Below are 14,937 nucleotides of genomic sequence, written 5' to 3'. Positions count from 1 at the left end.
TTGAGATGTAGAGAAATCAACAAAAGTTGTGCCTACGTAAGAAATATTGTCAAAGCAGCACAGTTGGATTCATCTTACGTGATTCATAGAGAAGGATATCCACGCACCGAAAGGTAGACAGTGATTGCAGACACAAAAAGGCTAGCTTGGTATGTCAATCATGGACCCAAGTATTGCTGATTCCTAGATATCTGCACTCATCTTGATGTTACTCCCTCAGATACTTGGCAGTATCTGAGGGAGTCATTATTCCTATGGACATGTTTCTCCAAGTTTATTTGGCAGTTAAGTAGCAAGAAAAAGTTACATGTTTTACATCAGGAAAAATTTATGAATAAAATGAAACCTCTCGTTAGTGAATCTCCTTTCTAAATGCTATGTTGCCACAAATCATGACAGCACATCATCTGGACCCTACACTCATATTTCTGCTTCCCTTGCTTTCTTTTCTGACCTATTATTATCTCTTTTTCCTCCCTGATTAGACAAACCTCTCAAATACTTATTAAAACAGGAAAAGTGCTGGCTGGGTCTTCTGGAAAAGACAATGGTTGGAGTAGAAGGGAGAAAAGTAGCCCCTACTATTTCATGTTGGGGGGACTTCAGGCAGCAAGTAACAGTTGGAATCTTTATAGCTAAATGAGGCCAGCTCTGTATCCCTTATCCAGTGTCACATGGAAGGAAGGAGAATTCTCCTTGGTTATTAGAAAGGGGTGGCTTCGGCTTAATAGTTTTAAACTGGGGCCTTGTTTGGCTGACAGTGAAACTTCTTTACAACTAGCACTGAGACCGTAGCTGTGGTCAGTCTCCCAGGCATATGGAGGTGGTGCTGGGAGCTTGGCCATCAGTATGCATTCTCAACCAATTAGCCCTGAGATGGTTCTAACAGCATTTGAAGAGCAGCTGCAGAGTCTCCTTTTGGCTGAGAAAATTAATTTCTGAACACAGGAAATTTCACCCCAAGGTGAAATCCTGAAATAATTGTGGGAGGATATATTTTTCAGGAGTCTTTATGTAGAGAGTGAGAGATACTGAATTCATTCTGGCTTAAACATAAATTGGCTCAAATCCCTGGAAGGTCAAGGGACCAACTAGCTTCAGGAACAGCTGGATCCAGGGGACTTGTTGCCATCACTCTCTCTCCATTTCTCAGCTCTGCTTTCTTCTGTGATGACTTTTAAGTTCTACACTGGCCTTCTCATTATGGTGGCTCCTGACAACCCCAGGCTCAGACTACACTTATTACCAGCAATCCCAGCCGAAAGAACTCTTTCCCCTTTTAATGAATTCTAACAGTATTCTCGAGATTAATTTATTCTGATCTGGTTTGGGTAATGATTAATAAACTCACTGGCCAGACGCAAGGAAGTGTTTTTGTTTTTTCTAAAATTTTTATTGGAGTATAGCTGCTTTACAATGTTGTGTTAGTTTCTACTGTACAGCAAAGTGAACCAGCAACACATATACATATATCCCCTCTTTTTTGGATTTCCTTTCCATTTGGGTCAACACAGAGCACTGAGTAGTGTTCCCTGTGCTATACAGTAGGTTCTCATTAGTTATCTATTTTATACATGGTATTGATAGTGTATATATGTCAATCCCAATCTCCCAATTCATCCCACCCCTCCCCTTTCCTCCTTGGTATCCATATGTTTGTTTTCTATGTCTGTATCTCTATTTCTGCTTGCACTGCTGGTGAGAATATAAATTGAGACACCCAGTATGGAGAACAGTATGGAGGTTCCTTAAAAAACTAAAAATAGAACTACCATGTGACCCAGCAACCCCACTACTGGGCATATACCCAGAGAAAACCATAATTCAAAAAGACACATGCACCCCAATATTCATTGCAGCACTATTTACAATAGCCAGGACATGGAAACAACCTAAATGTCCATCAAAAGAGGAATGGATAAAGAAGATGTGGTACATATATACAATGGAATATTACTCAGCCATAAAAAGGAACGAAAATGGGTCATTTGTAGAGACGGGGATGGACCTAGAGACTGTCATACAGAGTGAAGTAAGTCAGAAAGAGAAAAACGAATTAATGCGTATATGTGGAATCTGAAATAATTGGTGTAAATGATCATATTTACCAAGGAAGTGTTCTTTCCTGAGTTAGGTGTGTGTGTGTGTGTGTGTGTGTGTGTGTGTGTGTATGTATGAGACAGAGTGTTCTCAGCTCCCACTGAAACTCATAGACTGAGAATGAGAAAAAGGAGACTTCTCAAAGGAGAATCAAGGTGAAATTACCAGAAGAATGGGGACTAGAAGATGGGTTTACAAAAGCAGTGTTTTCAAATATTTACCACAAAGAGACCCTTAGAAGAACTACCCTTCATACTTGAGTATACTAGTGTTGGTAATTATCCAAATCAGGCATAAATGTTCACATGCCCTCATTCACACTCACACACTAACTGAACCTGCCTCATTTAGGTTTGACCTGTTTTCAATTGATCAAGATGAGGCTAGATGGGAGGGGAGAAGACTTACCTTTACTGAGTGCCTATCACATACCTATGAATTTCACACCTATGATTTCATTCTGTTTTTATGATGCTCTTTCAAGGCAGGTATTATTATGCCCATTTTAATATAGAAACCAAAAAAGGGAAGCAAGAAAGAGACCTGTACACACTCATAGAGCTAGTGAGAATCTAGTCTTCAACCTAGCACATGATTTTCATGTTTACAAAATTCAGAGAACTAATTAAAAAGCCAGAGGTCTCATGTTTGATGGTGATGGTAGGGGTCATTCCAAGAAACTCAAATACGTTGGTATCTTTCTAGCTCTTCATAAAATTTCTGTGGTTCAGTTGCTCATCTTAGCCTCCTCAAGCTGCTACAACAGAATACCGGAGATTGGGTGGCTTAAACAATAGACGTTTGTTTCCCACAGTTCCGGAGGCCAGGAAGTCCGAGATCGGGGTACCAGCATGGTTGGGTTCTTGGTGAGGGTTGTTGTCCTGCCTTGAGGATGATTACCTTTTTTCTGTGTCCTTGCATGTTGGAGAGAGAAAGAGCTCTGGGCTCTTCTTATAAGCACAGTAACCCCATCCTGGGGGCCCCACTCTCTTGACCTCATCTAAACCTAATACCTCCCAAAGGCCCCATCTCCATATGCCATTACATTGGAGGTTAGGACTTCACCATGAGCATTTTTAGGGGATGCAGACATTTAGTCTATAACCTCCTCCTACCCGTCCATCCTAGCTGATCGTAACTCAGGGTCATTTATTCTCTTGTCCTTTTCCCACTTCTGACGGCCTTATCTCTGCCAAACCTATCCATGGCACAATGTGAATTTCTTTCGGTAAATGAACTGGAATCGGTTCTCCCTTGCGCTCCTCCCACCCACCCCGCCTCCTGAATTCAGGCGTCCTTTGGCAGGCATGTTGATTCAGAGAAAGGAGAACTGGCTTTCCAGAGGCTGCTTCTGCTTCCATGTCCAATAACAGCCACATTTTGGAAGCAGACGAGGCACAGAGTGTACCCTCTCCTTTACTCAGACTTTACCACATTTCATCCCAGTACATTTTGGGAATTTTGAACCAGTAACAGTTATGAATTGGATTCCCAATGAACTTCCACCAATAAAGAGGAGGGCCGCAAAGCCATTTCACTCAATTTGATAAAACACTTTATCTGGCATTTACTGAGAGTAACAGGCTTAAGGTGTTGGCTGGCTGGGCTGAGTAGATGAATAACTTGCCTTAGGTTATCAGCGGAGTTTCATCCACAAAGAAATCCTGTCTGATATTTTGGTACAAGCCATGAGATTATTCTATCAAGTATAGAGGTGAGGATTTTTTTGCCTTACAATTGAGCAGCAAAATGACTCTGACTAAAGCATATTTTGTGTGTCTTAGGGTTTGGCTAATTTATGAATTAGGGCCGTGGGAGAAAGATGGCTTGCTCACTGTCACCAGAAATTTTAAAACTGAGGAGGATATGATCTAGCTAGATCAATGGTTCTCAGCCTGGAGGCACTTTTGCTGCTCTTCCTCTCCCCAGGGGACCTTTGGCAATGTCTGGAGACATTTCTGATGGTCACAACTGAGGGGAAGAGGTACTACTGTCGTCTACTGGGTAGAAGCGAGGGACGCTGCTAAGCATCGTACCATGCACAGGACGGCCCCACAACAAGGAACCATCCAGCCAGAATATTAATAGCGCTGACGCTGACGAGACTGAGAAACCCTAAGGTACATCACAAGTACCCAAAGATAATACTTAGGCTTCCAATCAGGTAGACTATTTTCTGAAGCTCGCGTCAGGAAACACCCATCTCTGGCCAAGGCTGCTGATGGGGAACTTTGTCCTAGTTTCCTATGGCTGCTGTAACAAATTACCACAAACCGGGTGGCTTAAGCAATACAGATGTATTATGTTACACTTCTGGAGGTCAGAAGTCTCGCTACGTTTCTTCTGGAGGCTCCGGGGGAGAAACTGTCCCTTGCCTTTCACAGCTTCTAGAGGCTGCCTGCACTCCTTGGCTCGTGGCTCTCTTCTCTCTTCCAGGTGAGCAGTCTTATTACTCTGACCTCTGCTCCATCAATCACGTTTCCTTCTCTGGCTCTAACACCCTGTCTCCATTTAGAGGGATCCCTATGATTGAGCCCATGTGGATAATCCAAGAAAACGTTCCCATCTCAAGACCCTTAACTTAATCCTCGTAACCCCTTAAACATCTGCAAAATGTCGTTTGCCATATAAACGTAACACGTTCACTGGTTTTGGGTGATTAGGACATCGGTATATTTGGGGAACTATTAATCTGCTCCCTTCCTCTACTACAAGAATCTATAAACTACCCTTGATTTCTGAGACACCTGTGCCCCAAATTCCCCTACATTACTAGAATCCTGTGACCACAGAAAAATAAAAAGCAGTTCTAGGAAAACAAATCAAAATAACAACACCCCTAGCCACACACAAAAGGACAATTCCTGGCCACTTGTTCAAGCAACTAAGTTAATTCTATATAAGGGTGAATACAAAAATGATTATAATTTCAAGATTCCAGGAAGATGGAAGAGTTAAACTGTTCTTTTGGGCTTCCGTCATTTCTTCTTTCTGTATACGGATTTGCAGTAAACAGAGTCTTATTTTTAAAATTTCAATCTCTAGTCGTTATTCTCTCAATCCTGCTTAATCAGAATTTCTGAGGATACAGCTACTATTTTGGTCTAGCTTGGTATCAATGTCTAGCTCAGTCCTTCATAGCCTCCCAAAGTACACTGAACTTGAAGCAAACCCTAACAGAATTTCCTATGGGGTCTGTATTAATTGCATTGATTTGAGCACCTACACGCTTACCATGGTGCCTTGGAGGGCAGATGTGGGTATCAAAGAAATGCTAGACATTCTCCCAGGGTTCAAGGAACTTAAAGTATATTTGGCTCCGCCTAAGGGGTTTGGGAACTAAAAGAACAAAATTCGAGCCAACGGAGTGAACGTTTACGGAGCATGGACTTTACACCAGCTTGGCATAAAACACTAGGACATAAAGATAAATACACAAATCCTTCTGTTGAACTTAGTCCCAGAAGGGATCTTCCCTAATCTTTACCATTAGGCTCTCTTTTCTTAGGTATTTCCACAAGAGCAAGGCTTCAATTTGTCTCCACCTCTAAAAAAATTACCTCTCTACCTAAATGTGACATTGTGCAAAGAAAATCAAAAGTCATTTCCCCTAAAACTGAGCCTTCAAATCCTGGAATTTCTCTTGTGGTCTCTTTTTAGAAAGGAAACAGGATGTGGTGGGAAGCGAGTTGGCTCTCCAGTACACAGACACCAGTACGAACCCCAGTTTGGCCCCTGACCAGGCGGAAGGACCGTGGGCAAGTCACTTACTACCTCAAAGTTCCAGTTTCCTCTTTTGTAAAATGAGGCTCATAAGGGTTCCCGATGAAACACTCTAGGAAGGACCAGAACAGGGTGTTGGGAAGGACCTCACACAGAAGTAGGCACAGAGTGGGTAGTGGATGAGTGATGACTCTAATCTTCACCCTTCCCTTCTGTCTCTGGTCACCAGACACACCTGCTTACTTACATGCAGAATTGTCAAGTTCAAGTCAGGTTACATGCTTATCCTTTATGACTTCACCTCCCCCATGGGCTTGGAAAGAGCTTAATATGAGGACAGGTTACATTTGCTCACACCCCTCATTTCACATTTGAAATCACTTTTTTTCAATACCTTTAAATGTAACTCACTTGTCATGTAATTGGATGCTATAAAAGCCTCTACTTTTTTTTTTTATTACCCAACTGAGTATCTTCTGAAAGGTGCTGACTCTATAGTTTTTAAAACTTATGACTAATGGAGTCATTTTTCACTTGGAAAACAATCCCTCGTTTTCATGGAGCACACAGGGCTTGCCCCACAGCCAACTGGGAACCTTTACAGTTCTCCATTCCATTTATGTGTCTCCTATTTGGAATTATTTGCCTAGAGAAAAAAATGGTATTGACATTTTTGATCTATCCCATGCATCTAGAAAATGTGAACACTGACACCTTCATTTTATAATGCAATATTTATGTGGTTTTGAGTTGGTGGGCAATTGAAAACTTGGGATCTGTAGTCAGGGAGGATGAAATTTGAATTCTAACTCTGCCACTTGGTAGTTGTGTGACTTTGGGAAAGATACTTAGCCTTTCTGTGTCTCAGTTTACCCATGTGCAGAATGGAGATCATACTAGAATCTCACTAATAAGGTTTTGTGAGGTTAGAAATAGTACTATAGCTCTGTGTGCACACATTATTATTATTATTTCTGCCATTATTATTAATACTGTTATCAATATTGTTTATTATTACTATCACACTACTACAGTGATTTATGTTTGGGATAAACATATCTGTTAAATGCAAAGTGCTTAGCGTAAAGTCTGGCACAAAATAAGTTCTTAGTAAAAGGTAAATATTATTATTTATTATTATTATTCATTTTTACTCATCGAAGGTTTAACAAACGTTAACTTGTTTAATCATTATCGTATGGGTAGGTTCCATTATCCCCGTTTCAAAGATGGATAAACCAGGGCACCAAATGGCTAAATATTTTCCTCACAGTCATCCGGGTATTAAGTGGCAAAGCTGGGACTTGAACCCAGGCAGTTATTAAACAGATATCCATTTTATTCATGCAGCTACAAGATTCAGCTCCAAATGAGATCTATCAGGAAAATGTCCCTGGTGTGTCACTTAAGTTGTAGCCATGCTGAAAGGCCAGATGAATGATCTAGAGCCAGGCAAGAGAAATGCAGCTCTAAAAATATTACTGGGCTTAATGTGGTCCCTCCCCTCCCAGAGCAGCACAACCTCTGGATGGCCCAGAGAAGGCAGGATGTCATAATCCTTAATAAACCACCTCCCTCTGTGTGGATGAGGCATGAATCAAGGATCCATGGAAATGAGCGAGATACCCACTGATTCAAGCACACCGGTTCTTTTTTTTTTTAAACATCTTTACTGGAGTATAATTGCTTTACAATGGTGTGTTAGTTTCTGCTGTATAACAAAGTGAATCAGCTGTATGTATTCATATATTCCCATATCCCCTCCCTCTTGCGTCTCCCTCCCACCCTCCCTATCCCACCCCTCTAGGTGGTCACAAAGCACCGAGCTGATCTCCCTGTGCTATGCGGCTGCTTCCCATTAGCTATCTATTTTACGTTTGGTAGTGTATATATGTCAATGCTACTCTCTCACCTCATCCCAGCTTACCCTTCCCCCTCCCCGTGTCCTCAAGTCCATTCTCTACGTCTTCATTCCTAGCCTGAACCTAGGGGCAGGACAGGAACAAAGACCAGTTCTTTAGTAAGAATGATTCACCTTTTAATTGTTTTGATGGCGATTTAAACAACTCTTAATCACCAGCAGCCTCGCTCCCTTCAGAAGAAAGATGGCCTTACAGGGGATGAGGTTTAGAAACACAGCTTCTGATGGGAAGCTGAAGTGAGAGATTTCATTATGATGCTGATTGGAGCCGCTTGAGTTAGATGACTGGCCGAGGGAATTCAGAGGGCTCCCTGAAATCAGCAGGCTGGATAACTCTGTGCAGGACCGAGATGCTGCTTCTCCCAGATAACACTCCCTGGCTCGGTTCAGTCTGCTGTGGGGGCAGCCCTGCATTTTATAGTGCAGTAGCAATGATGGATTTGACAATATTATTCTGAATGGACACAATTTATTGACCATTTGCCCAGAGCTTGTCCCTTTCCATACTAATTCTCAGAGATCCCTCACACTAGGCATCTGAAGGAAGCAGAACCGTTTTCATCATTTCACAGATAAAGAAACTGAGACACAAAAGCTAGAAGCTCCCGTGTAGCAGAATCAGGATATAAACATGGGTTGGCTAGACTCCATCAGCTGTGGGTCTAATTACTCAGCTGCACAGGTAGCCAAGTATGATGGAAAGAACCAGACCAGACTTTTAGCCAGCCAGGAGGTTTAAGGGATCGCACTTCGGTTTTCTCATCCCTACAATGAGGAGTTTGTACACTGAACATCCTTGCTGTCCTTCAGAGAGCTGTCCCAAGGAGCAGGAATCATCACATAATTCAATATGTTTTGGAAATATAAGGAAGAATTCTGATTAAGACATTTCATCTGATTTTCCTACTATTAGAACAAAAAGATTAAAGCTAGGATGAGGAATATAAAAACCAAACTCAGACCAGCTTTAATAAGAAAGGCATAGATCGGCTTGTGGTACTGAGAACCCTGGAATAATTGTACTTGAGTTAGACTAGCTAACTTTCTATTAGCTTACTTTCTATTGTATCGGTCAACAGCAGTGCTTCTCAAACTTCAGTGTGCAACCCAATCACCCCGAAGGCTTACTAAAATGTAGATTATGGGACTGCACGCACAGAGTTCTGATTCAGGAAGTCTGGAGTGGGGACTCAACAGTTTGCATTGTTAGGCAAGTTCTCAGCTAAGGCTGACTCTGCTGGTCCAGGGACCACACAATGGAAAGCACTGGTCTAGAGACTACAGTATATTTCAGGTGAGGCTTCATTCAAAGGCGCAGACATGGATGGACTTAGAGGTTATCATACTAAGAGAAGTAGAGTCAGAAAGAGAAAGACAAATACCATATGATATCACTTATATGTGGAATCTAAAATATGACACAAATGAACCTATCTACAAAGCAGAAACAAACTCACAGACATAGAGAACAGACTTGTGGTTGCCAAGGGGGAGGGGATGTGGGGGAAGGGATGGAGTGGGCATTTGGGATTAGCAGATGCAAACTATTATATATAGAATGGATAAACAACAAGGTCCAACTGTATAGCACAGGGAACTATATTCCATATCCTGTGATAAACCATAATGGAAAAGAATATATATATATATATACACATATATATGTATAACTGAGTCACTTTGTTGTACAGAAGAAATTAACACAACATTGTAAATCAACTATAATTCAACTGAAAAAAAAAAAAGGCACAGACAGTGTTGCCAGCACCCACGTGGCTCTCCTCTGTCCTGCCACCTGCAGAATCTCCTTCATCTTTGGGCTCTGCATTTGCCTTCGGTAATTCCTCATGCTCTCTAATGGCAGCAGTATTTCTGTAGCAGTGCTAGATTCCATCTCCTCTCAGCTCACTTGACAGGGGCTGAGAAAGCCAGGGTTGCTCATTCCGGGAAACACCCTCTCTCCCTCCAAAATGTTTCCTGTATCTTATTGGTTCTGATCTGGTCAGATGCTCATGCTTGAGCCAATTCCTTAGGGAGGGGTCTTGACTTAGGCCCATCAGAGCCTCTGATTGGAAATAAAGGTGTGAGGTAAACCCCACCTGAAACACGTGGAGAAGGGCTGAGGGATGATGTCCCCAAAGAAAAACCAGGGACCTGATTTTTGGTGGGGTGGAGCAGGGACAGAGAGTGAAGAGACAAACAACATATTCCCACAATTTTGTAACATGATGAGACACCATGAAAAAGCCACTGCTAGCTCTTGCCATCCAGGTTATTTGCGAACAGGAATTCCCTTAGGGGACACACCTGACTCTTCTTAGAACACTAGCTGTGCACAGGTGGGGTGCAGCTCCATTCTTCTCACTTATTAAGTGAATATCACTTGCTCAGGATACATTTTATCTCTTCCTACCTACATGGCTCCTATCACACTAAAAAAGGAAAGGAGTGTACGGTCAAAAGGTACAAACTTCCAGGTCTAAGATAAATAAATCCTGGGGATGTAATGTACCACGTGGTGACTATAAGTAATAACACAGTATAGTATATCTGAAAGTTGCTAAGAGATTAGATCTTAAAAGCTCTCATCACAAGAAAAAAGAAATTGTAACTATGTGTGCTGGCGGATGTTAAGTATGCTTATTTTGGTGATCATTTTGTAATATATACAGCTATCAAATCATTATATTGTACACCTAAAACTAACGCAATATTCCATCTCAATTAGAAAGAGAGAAAGACTGTAAAAAAACCGATAGTGTGATCAATCTTTAAGGCTGCAAAAATAATCTCAAAGTCTTAAAGCAGTAGCCATAGCGCTGACAATGACTGTGCGTAAAGAGAACCCATTTCTCAATTCCAAGTAATTATTTAGGCCCCAGGCAACCTATCACGCAGCTCAGAAGGGTCCACAGACCTCTAGTGCACTGTGAAAACAAAGAGGAAAAATGCTTCACTTTAGACAATGTTTTGGTCAGGGAAAAGATTGCAGCCTACTTTCTCTGTTCTGAATCTGAGGTCAGGCTCTGGGCACGCAGCCCTGCTGGGAACAGCTCAGGCTGGCAAAGGCTTTTCTATATATGGTTTCTAAGACATGGTCAGAGCACTCTGTCCCCTAACTCACCCACTTTCTAGTTCTCTTAGGCTGACCCATGCTGGTACTGGGCACTCCTTTTTTTATTTTTACACTTTAAATACATAAACAATTTATTTTTCATTTTGTGTAGGCAAAACTTAATTAATTTTCATGGCCTAAAAATTTCTTTTTTTTTTTTTTTTCACATCTGCTAACTCCAAACTCCCAATCCATCCCTCCCCTCCCCACCCTCCCCCTTGGTGACCACAAGTCTGTTTTGTAGATAGGTTCATTTGGTCATATTTTAGATTCTACATATAAACAACAAGGTCCTACTGTATAGCACAGGGAACTATATTCACTATCCTGTGATAAACCATAATGGAAAAGAATATAAAAAAGAATGTATATGTATATGTATAACTGAATCACTTCGCTGCACAGCAGAAATCAACACAACACCGTAAGTCAACTACACTTCAACAAAAAATTAATTAAGAAAAATTTTTTCTGATATGGGGAAAAATTAAAACATTTCTATAACCCTATCTCTTTTTCCTTCTGATTGTAAAGAAATTTTTTTTTTTTTTATCTCCAGGAGTTTTTATTTCTATTGGAGTAAAATTGCTTCACGATGTTCTGTTAGTTTCTGCTGCACAATGAAGTGGATCAGCTATATGTATACCTATACCCCCTCCCTCTTGGATCTCCCTCCTCACCTTCCCCCCCAGTCTAGGTCATCACAGGGCACCAACCTGAGCTCAGCAGGTTCCCACTAGCTATCTATCTTACACATGTGAGTGTATTTACGTCAAACCTAATCTCCCAGTTCATCCCACCCTCCCCTTCCCACCCTGTGTCCACATATCCGTTCTCTACATCTAAATCTCTATTCCTTCCCTACCAATAGGTTCATCTGCACCACTGGTACTGGGCATTCTTGACGTTGTCCCCAGTTCCCCACAACCTCACATATTGCTTGAAAAAAGTCAGAGCTCAAAACGCAAAACTTTGGGGAATGAGCAGCCATTGGCTTGACTTGGGCTTCTGGTTGATACCCTTGTAGGCTTATTATTCATTCATTTCTATACATGAAGTGTTCAGTCAGTCTGTTTAGCTGCTGGGGTCATTGACCACCAGACTTTAAAAAGCATTCGTGTGGCCTTGGAGCGACTGTGAGGGGGGAACTGGCCCAGGTAGGGAAGAAAGACATCATTCTCTCTGCAGGAAGCACTGTGCTCAGAGTCATTTCACTTGTATATTGAATGCCATGACCTCATTTTGGACCACAAGCTGGTGAAGCTAGAAGTCAGTAAAATAAAGATAACAATAGCAACCAGAGTATTTAGTATTGAGGGCTCACTATACGTGAGGCACTTTTTAAATCGCTTGATACTTTTTAGCTCTTTCAATGCTCATCGTAACAATGATAAATACTATTACTATCCATATTTCTCAGATGGAGAAATTAAGTAAAAGAGGTAAGGTTACCTGCCTTTATATTTTTAAAACTCTTTATTGGAGTATAATTGCTTTACAATGGTGTGTTAGTTTCTGCTGTATAACAAAATGAATCAGCTATACGTGTACATATACCCCCATATCTCCTCCCTCTTGCGACTCCCTCCCACCCTCCCTATCCCACCCCTCTAGGTGATCACAAAGCACTGAGATGATCTCCCTGTGCTATGCGGCTGCCTCCCATAGTTATCTATTTTACATCTGGTAGTGTATATATGTCAATGCCACTCTCTCAGTTTGTCCCAGCTTACCTTTCCCCCTCCCCATGTCCTCAAGTCCATTCTCTACGTCTGTGTCTTTATTCCTGTCCAGCCCCTAGGTTCTTCAGAACCATTTTTTTTTAGATTCCATATATATGTGTTAGCATATGGTATTTGTTTTTGTCTTTCTGACTTACTTCACTCTGTCTGACAGACTCTAGGTCCATTTACCTCACTATAAATAACTCATTTTCATTTCTTTTTATGGCTGAGTAATATTCCATTGTATATATGTGACACATCTTTTTTATCCATTCATCTGTTGATGGACATTTAGCTTGCTTCCATGTCCTGGCTATTGTAAATAGAGCTGCAGTGAACACTGTGGTACAAGACTCTTTGAATTATGGTTTTCTCAGGGTATATGCCCAGTAGTGGGATTGCTGGGTCGTATGGTAGTTCTATCTTTAGTTTTTTAAGGAACCTCCATACTGTTCTCCATAGTGACTGTATCAATTTACATTCCCACTAATACTACAAGAGGGTTCCCTTTTCTCCACACCCTCCCCAGCATTTATTGTTTGTAGATTTTTTGATGATGGTCATTCTGACCAGTGTGAGGTGATACCTCATTGTAGTTTTGGTTTGCGTTTCTCTAATGATTAGTGACGTTGAGCATTCTTTCATCTGTTTGTTGGCAATCTGTATATCTTTTTTGGAGAAATGTCTATTTAGGTCTTCTGCCCATTTTTGGATTGGGTTGTTTGTTTTTTTGTTATTGAGCTGCATGAGCTGCTTGTAAATTTTGGAGATTAATCCCTTGTCAGTTGCTTCGTTTGCAAATATTTTCTCCCATTCTGAGGGTTGTCTTTTGGTCTTCTTTATGGTTTCCTTTGCTGTGCAAAAGCTTTTGTTCTGCCTATGTTTTCCTCTAAGAGAGCCTGCAAGTCTGAGTCCACAGCCTGGGCTATGCAGGCATATACGGGGCATTGGGGATCTCTGAGGTCTCCCATGGTGCTGGCAGGATTTTTGTTGTGTGTGTGCAGAAGATTCATAGGATGAATGTTCAATGGGAAATGACTGCGAACCTGTCATTGGATAAATGTTCTACTGCTGAGAGTATTTTAGGAATCAAACAGTGTAGGATCTCTGGGCAACTAAGCAACGTGATTATCAATGGCCTCCAGGGGTGCAGGCACATGTGAAGAGCTGAACAATTTATTTTTGTACCTAAATATTCCTATTTGGAATCAACCCCTTTTTGTGTGTGCAGGATCTGGGAATTGAACAGGGAAGCACACATTGTTTAGTGACAAATGCATCCTGACCAAAGCATAAGAAAAAAACCCGCTCCAACAAATGGAAGAAGGAGCTGGATCAATGGGTCATGAGAACTGAAAGGAAACTGACTCAGGTGTGAAGAAATGGCATGGCTGTGAGTCACAGCACATTGCCAAGAGGGTGAACTCATTAGAAAAAAAATGAACAACACAAAAGGAAAGAGAGGATACCCTGACACGGGACCAGGGGGATAGAGCTATTGGAAAAAGGAAGGAGAGTGAGAAGTGGCCAGTCACAAGCTTTTGAAAATCCACACAGTCACAGAGAAGTGAAGTGGGGGGATGACTACAAAGGAGTTAAAGATGATGCTCTTGGCACTGGAAAGTCAAGACCTTTTTCCCACTCTCAGATGATGCCCTTGAGAATGTAGGAGTACCCAGAAAACAAATCCCTCCTATTTCCACCACCAAATCTACCATCCACCTGAATCTGTACCCGTTTCTCTTATTTCCCTCCTGATACATGGGATAAAAACTGTCCCTTCTCATATCTGGTCCCTCTACCTGTGCATCCGATGCCATTCCTTCTCACCCACTCTAGGACTTTCCTCTCATAACCGTCCCCTTTTCCTTTTCTTTTTTTTTTTTTTTTTTCTTGCGGTACGCGGGCCTCTCACTGTTGCGGCCTCTCCCGTTGCGGAGCACAGGCTCCGGACGCGCAGGCTCAGCGGCCATGGCTCACGGGCCCAGCCGCTCCACGGCATGTGGGATCTTCCCGGACCAGGGCACGAACCCGTGTCCCCTGCATCGGCATGTGGACTCTCAACCACTGTGCCACCAGGGAAGCCCTCCCCTTTTCCTTTTGTATCATTATTTTCTCACTGTCCACAGGCTCATACCCATCAGTTTATAACCAAGTTGAAATTATTTCCCTCCTTAAAATGCTTTCCCTCAACCTTATTTCTCCCTCCAGCCACAACCCCATTTCTCCCTTCCCCTTGATAGCAAAAGAAAAGAATTCTTCATACTCCCCCTTTCCACTTCTTTACATCTAATCTATCCTGAAAATACTCAGACCAGGCTTTCTATCCAGACCATTCCACGGAATCATTCTTG

Source organism: Tursiops truncatus, chromosome 10, assembly GCF_011762595.2.
Source record: "Tursiops truncatus isolate mTurTru1 chromosome 10, mTurTru1.mat.Y, whole genome shotgun sequence".
NCBI lineage: Eukaryota > Metazoa > Chordata > Mammalia > Artiodactyla > Delphinidae > Tursiops > Tursiops truncatus.
This window is presented reverse-complemented; position numbering follows the sequence as displayed.